Genomic DNA, 7,816 nt, shown 5'->3' with positions numbered 1-7,816 from the left:
CCCGTCACGACAACAAAAAAGCCATGTACTTTAGTAACCTCCTGCAGCTGTAAGACTCCTCCTTGTCTCTGGGCACAGTGCAGAGTGACCCTGCTTCTCTCATAAATTAGTTTCTGCATTTCTAATGATGATTATGAACTCTTCCTGTTTCTGAAATGCAGTCAGTCTCTGTAAACTCTGCTGGTCCCAAATGATGTAATTTCCTACGATAACTACAAACCTTTATGCCTTTAACCTCCTCCAGATGCAATCACACAGTTTATCTCTATAACCTCCATGAGTGGTGGAGTCATAGAAATGTACAGCACGGAAACAGATCCTTCGGTTCAACCTGTCAATGCCGACCAGATATCCCAACCCAATCTAGTCCCACAGGCCAGCACCCGGCCCATATCCCTCCAAACCCTTCCCATTCCTATACCCATCCAAATGCCTTTTAAATGTTGCAGTTGTATCAGCCTCCACCACATCCTCTGGCAGCTCGTTCCATACACGTACCACCCTCTGCTTGAAAAAGCTGCCCCTTAGGTCTCTTTGATATCTTTCCCCTCTCACCCTAAACCTATGCCCTCTAGTTGTGGACTCCCCAACCCCAGGGAAAAGTCTTTGTCTGTTTATCCTATCCATGTCCCTCATAATTTTGAAACCTCTGTAAGATCACCCCTGAGCCTCCGATGCCACAGCCCCAGCCTGTTCAGCCTCTCCCTGTAGCTCAAATCCTCCAACCCTGGCAACATTCTTGTAAATCTTTTCTAAACCCTTTCAAGTTTCACAACATTTTTCTGATAGGAAGGAGACCAGAATTGTACAAAATATTCCAACAGTGGCCTAACCAATGTGCTGTACAGCCGCAACATGACCTCCCAACTCCTGGACTCAATACTCTGACCAATAAAGGAATACATACCAAACGCCGCCTTCATTCTCTTATCTATCTGCGATTCCACTTTCAAGGAGCTATGAATCTGCACTCCAAGGTCTCTTTGTTCAACAACACTCCCTAGGACCTTACCATTACGTGTATAAGTCCTGCTAAGATTTGCTTTTCGAAAATGCAGCACCTCGCATTTATCTGAATTAAACTCCATATGCCACTTAGCCCTTTGTCCCATCTGGTCCAGATCCTGTTGTAACCCTCTTCGCTGTCCACTACACCTCCAATTTTGGTGTCATCTGCAAACTGTAGCTCTTATGCTCTCATCCAAATGATTTATGTAAATGATAAAAAGTAGAGGGCCCAGCACTGATCCTTGTGACACTCCACTGGTCACAGGTCTCCAGTCTGAAAAACAATCCTCCACCACCACTCTCTGTCTTTTACTTTTGAGCCAGTTCTGTATCCAAACGGCTAGTTTTCACTGTATTCCATGAGATCTAACCTTGCTAATCAGTCTCCCATGGGGAACCTTGTCGAATGCCTTACTGAAGTCCATATAGATCACATCTATCACTCTGCCCTCATCAATCTTCTTTGCTACTTCTTCAAAAAATCACTCGAGTGTGTGGGACATGATTTCCCACGTACAAAGCCATGTTGACTATCCCTAATCAGTCCTTGCCTTTCCAAATTCATGTACATCCTGTCCCTCAGGGTTCCCTCCAACAACCTGCTCACCACTGAGTTCAGGCTCATCGGTCTATAGTTCCCTGGCTTTTCTTTACCACCCTTCTTAAACAGTTGCATCACGTTTGCCAACCTCCAGTCTTCCAGCACCTCACCTGTGATTATTGATGATACAAATATCTCAGCAAGAGGCCCAGTAATCACTTCTCCAGCTTCCCACAGATTTCTCGGGTACACCTGATCAGGTCCTGGGGGGTTATCCACCTTTAACCGTTCCAAGACATCCAGCACTTCTTCCTCTGTATCTGAACATTTTGCAAGATGTCACCATCGATTTCCCTACAGTCTATATCTTCCATATCCTTTTCCACAGTAAATACTGATGCAAAATATTAATTTAGTATCTCTCCCATTTTCTGTGGCTCCACACAAAGGCCGCCTTGCTGACCTTTCAGGGGCCCTATTCTCTCCCTAGTTACCCTTTGTCCTTAATATATTTGTAAAAACCCTGTGCATTCTCCTTAATTCTATATGCCAGAGCTGTCTCATGTCCCCTTTTTGCCCTCCTGATTTCCCTCTTTAGTATACTCCAACTTCCTTTATACTCTAAGGACTCACTCGATCTATCCTGTCTATACCCGACATGTGCTTTCTTCTTTTTCTGAACTAAACCCTCAATTTCTTTAGTCATCCAGAATTCGCTATACCTACCAGCCTTCCCCTACACCCTGACAGGAATATACTTTCTCTGGATTCTTGTTATCTCATTACTGAAAGCTTCCCATTTTCCACCCATCCCTTTACCTGCGAACATCTGCCTCCAATCAGCTTCCAAAAGTTCTTGCCTAATACCGTCAAAATGGGCCTTTATCCAATTTAGAACTTCAACTTTTAGATCTGGTCTATCCTTTTCCATCACTATTTTAAAATGAATAGAATTATGGTCGCTGGTCCCAAAATGACCCCCCACTGACACCTCACTCACCTGCCCTGCCTTATTTCCTTAGTTTAGGTCAAGTTTTGCACCTTCTCTAGTTGGTACACCCACATACTGAATCAGAAAATTGTCTTGTACACACTTAACAAATTCCTCTCCATGTAAACCTTTACACTATGGCAGTCCCAGTCAATGTTTGGAAAGTTAAAATCCCCTACCATATCTACCCTATTATTCTTACAGATAACTGAGATCTCCTTACAAGTTTGTTTGGCAATTTCCCTTTGACAATTGAGGGGTCTGTAATACAATCCCAATAAGGTGATCATCCCTTTCTTATTTCTCAGTTCCACCAAATAACTTCCCTGGATGTATTTCTGGGAATATCCTCCCTTAGCACAGCTATAATGCTATCCGTTATCAAAAATACCACTCCCCCTCCTCTCTTGCCTCCCTTTCTATCCTTCCTGTAGCATTTGTATCCTGGAACATTAAGCTGCCAGTCCTGCCCATCCCTGAGCCATGTTTCTGTAATTGCTCTGATATCCCAGTCCCATGTTCCTAACCATGTCCTGAGTTCATCTGCCTTTCCTGTTAGGCCCTTTGCATTGAAATAAATGCAGTTTAATTTATTAGTCCTACCTTGTCCCTACCTGTCCTGACTGATTGACTCACTTCTGTTCTCAGCTGTACCCGTCTCAGATCGAGCTTCCAAAATCTTCCCTGTGATTGTTATCACGTCCCATCCCTGCATTCCTCCAAATCTGTGTAAAGTCCTCCCCTTCCTAAAACCCACCCTGTTTCTGTCACCTGTCCCAGCTTCCACAACCCTCCCTATCTCTGTAAGACACCCCCCCCCCACCCCACCCCCATCCCAGTTACTACAGCCCACTGTATCACTAAATGCCAGTAGTCACGATAATATCAGAGTAAGGTGTGAAAGAAGGAATACTGTACTGGGTTAATGATCAGTCGTGATCATGTTGAATGGTGGGACCGACTCTGTGGTCAAGTGGCCAATACCTGCTCTTCTTTCCTGTGCTTCTCTATAAACTTACTATCTATATAACCTCCTTCAGTCCCCACAGCCCTCCCTCTCTCCATAAACTCCTTCAGTCCCCACGACTCTTCCTATCTATGTAACCTGAATCATTCCCCACAAACCTCCCTAACTCCATAACCTCCAAAAGGCCCCACAACCCTCCCTATCTCCATAATCTCATCCTGACCCAATGACCCTCCCGTTCAGAGTAACCTCCTTCAATCCCCATCATCCTCCTGATCTGTGCTACCTCCTTTAGGCCCAACAGCCCTGCAGATCTCTTTGGCCCCTATCAGGCCCCACATCACTCCCTATCTCCATAATGTTCTTCAGTCACCACTGCACCCTCTGTGTCCATAATCTCATACAGTCCCCACATCACTCCCTATCTCCATAATGTCCTTCAGTCACCACTGCACTCTCTGTGTCCATAATCTCGATCAGTCCCCACATCACTCCCTATCTCCATAATGTCCTTCAGTCCCCACGACCGTGCTTATTTCCAAAACATCTATTACCATGATATAAACATGAACTCCCATAACCCTTTCTGCTGCCAGTCTGAAACCAAACAGTGTTAGCCTATAGTAGGTCAGGAGCTGAAATATGTTTGAAAGGATATGTCAATGAACAACAACTGGACCCTTAGAAACACTTTTAATAAAAAAGAGGATGTGTTTTTGAGCCTGTTGGATTTTATTTTTATTGTTGTGAATATAAATGGCAGAGTAGATACGGGTGTAGGAGTGGTTGGACTGAAGATACGATTTATTTGAATTTTCAGAAAACTTTACACAAGTTTCAATCAGGGCTAAAGAGTAATTTGGTAAAGAATAGGGCACCTTAACTGTCCGGAGGTGGGTGAGATATTAGACAAAATAGTGTTGTCAGAATTTACTGTGGAGAAAGACATGGAAGCTCAGGAAGTTGGGGAAATAAATAGTGATGTCTTGGAAAGAATCCTCAACAAAGGAAAAAAAAGTGCTGGAATCTGAAAACAAATAAAGGTAGATCAATCCTCAGTCGCTTATTAGGTCGATCCTAGAATATTGTGGGAATCTGGGGAAGAGATTGCAGTGTTCCTAACATATATTTATTTTATCAATACACACAATGAGCGACCGGAAGACTGGAGGGTGGCTAATGCTGTTCCATCACTTAAGGTCTGCAGTGAGTAGCCAGGAAATCACAGCCCAGTGAGCCCAGTGCTAGGTAAGTTGTTGGAGGAGATTCTGAGAGAAAGGAGTTACATATATTTGGAAAGGCAAGGGCTGATTAGAGATAGTCAGCATGGCTTTGTGAGTGGGAAACCGTGTTTCACAAACTGGATTGACTCTTCGAGGAGTTGACCAAGCGATAAATGAAGGCAGCGCAGTCAGCGTTGTCTACAGCAAAGCATTTGACATGGTTCCAGGGGATGGAGAACATCTAGTCAAGAGGAAGAAGGAAGCTAATTTAAGCTTGAGGAACCAAGGATCAGAAGCAGGGCTATAGAGAGTTACATGGGCCAGCACGGTGGCTCAGTGGTTAGCACTGCTGCCTCACAGCACTAGGGACGTGATTTCAATTCCAGCCCCAGGCGACTGTCTGTGTGGAGTTTGCACATTCTCTCCATGTCTGTGTGGGTTTCCGACGGGTGCTCCGGTTTCCCCCCACAGCCCAAAGATGTGCAGGTTAGGTGAATCAGCCATGCGTTGTTCAAGAAAGGGAATAGAGATAATCCTGGGAATCACAGACCTGTCAGTCTTCTGTCTGTGATGTGCAGATTATTGGAGAGGACTCTAAGATACAGGATTTATGATTCCTTGGAAAACCATAGTTTGATTAGAGGAAGTCATCATGACTTTGTAAGGGACAGGTCATGCCTCACAAATCTTATTGAATCCTTTGAGAATGTGACAAAACACATTTATGGCTCATTGAGAAAGTACAGAGCATGGGATACAGGGAAACCTGCCTGTCTGGAGACAGAAATCCTGGTCCTTAGAAGACAGAGGGCGATGACAGATGGAAATCATTCAGCCTGGAGCTCAGTGACCAGTGGTTTTCTGCAGGGAGAGGTCAAAAAATCTCTGCTCTTAGTGATTTTATGAATGACTTGGATGTGTGAGTGGAAGAGTGGGTAGGTAAGTTTGCCAATGACATGAAGGTTGGTGGAGTGGTGAATAGTGTGGATGTCTGCTGGAGGTTGCAATGGGACATTGACAGGATGTAGAGCTGGGCTGAGAAGTGGCAGATGAAGTCAAATCTGGAAAAGTGTGAAGTGATGTATTCTGGAAGGTGAGACTTGAATGCAGAATACAGGGGTAAAGGCAGAATGCTGAATAGTGTGGAGGAACAGATGGATCTTGGATTTCATGACCAGAGATCCATCAAATTTGCCACCAAACTTATAGTGTTGTTAAGAAAGAATATGTTGTATTGGCTTTCATTAGCTGGGAGATTGAGTTTTAAAGGCATGAGGTTATGCTACAGCTCTGTACAGTCCTGTTTCGATCCCAATTAGAATATTGTGTTCAGTTTTGATCCCTTCATTATCGGAAGGATGTGGAAGCTTTATAGAGGGTAAAGAGGAGATTTACCAGGATGCTACCTGGACTGGAGGGCATGTCTTATGAAGAAAGGTTGAGGGAGCTAAGGCTTTTCTCATTGGAGTGAAGAAGAGTGTGGTGTGATTTGGTAGAGGTGAACAAGATGGTGTGAGGCAAAGATAGAGTGAACAGTGAGAGACCTCTTTATCCCATGTCATACATGGTACAAGGGGGCATAATTGTAAGGTGATTGGAGGATGGGTAAGGGGAGATTTCAGATGGAGGTTCTTTACACAGAGAGTGGTCGGTGGGTGTAATGGGACACTTTAACAGACTCTTGGATCGGCAAAATGAAGAGTATGTAAGTTAGTTTGATCTTCCAGTCGGGTAAAAGATGGGCATGGCATCATGGCCGAAGGGTCTTGTGCTGTACTGTTCTGTGTTCTACGTTCTGTATGGTAAACTGGGTAATAAGCTCAGATCAATGTAAAAGGATATGGTATTCAGGAGGAGCTAGTGAACTGGATACAAAATTAGGCTTGATGGTAGGAGACAGAGGGTGATGGGAGACATGTTGCCTTTCTGACTGGAGACATGTGACCAGCGGTGGAGTGGGTCCCCTGTTGTTTGTCATTTGGATAAATGGTTCGGATGGGAATATTGGTTTTGTGGGAAGTAACTTTTTTGAGTGACCCTGAAATTGTTGGTAAAGTGGACAGTGAAGAAAGTTATCTGTGATACAACAGTTCAAATAGTACACTGGGATAGTGGGCTGAAGAATAGCAGATGTCTCTCTGTTATCTAAACCTCTTTTATCTCAGTGTCACAAATCCATCTACCTTATTGATAAGACGTCGTCCATTGAAAAAAAAACATAATTTACTCTCCCACAATTCCCTGTCACAAACCTATTCACTGAAGTACAGTTTTAGTTAATCGCTGTCCCATCGTGTTCCTTTTTGATTACCTTCAGTCACATCCCCATACTGTTCCGATGCTTCACCTTTCTCTTTGAATTTGGAAAGCTCCTTTCACCTGGACCCTGTCCCTGCATCCTCTCTGTCAGTTTAAAGCCCTGTCCATAAACCTACTGTCATGATTGGCCAGGACACTGGTCCCATCACGGTTCCAGTGGGACCATCCTATTGGATTTTTTTATAAATCACGTAGGGGATGTGGGTGTCTCTGGCTGACTAGCCTTTATTGCCTATCCCTAGCTGCCCGTGAGCTGAGTAGCTTGCTTGGCCATTTCAGAGGACCATTGAGAGGCAAATACTTTGCTGTGGGTATGTCATGCAGACCACGTGAGGATGATCAGATCTCGTTGTTGAAAGGGCAAGTGGGCAGCACGGTAGCTCAGTGATTAGCACTCCTGCCTCACAGCACCAGGGTCCCAGGTTCGATTCCAGCCGCGGGCGACTGTGTGGAGTTTGCACATTCTCCACGTGTCAACGTGAATTGCCTCTGGATGCTCCGGTTTCCTCTCACAGTCCAAGGACGCGCAGGTCAGGCGAATTGGCCATGCTACATTGCCCACAGTGTTAGGTGTATTAGGTCGAGGGAGATGGGTCTGAGTGGGTTACTCTTGGGTCGAAAGGCCTGTTTCCACACTGTAGGGAATCTAATCGAAGGGATTGTGATTTTTGTACATCAGCAATGGTTTCATATTTGTTTAACGGTTGTTCATTGCTATTTTTAAAATTATTGATTTTAAATTCCACCATATGTTATGGTGGGATTCA

The sequence above is a fragment of the Chiloscyllium punctatum genome, chromosome 16 (assembly GCF_047496795.1).
Source record: "Chiloscyllium punctatum isolate Juve2018m chromosome 16, sChiPun1.3, whole genome shotgun sequence".
NCBI lineage: Eukaryota > Metazoa > Chordata > Chondrichthyes > Orectolobiformes > Hemiscylliidae > Chiloscyllium > Chiloscyllium punctatum.
Note: the sequence above shows the minus strand (reverse complement) of the source record.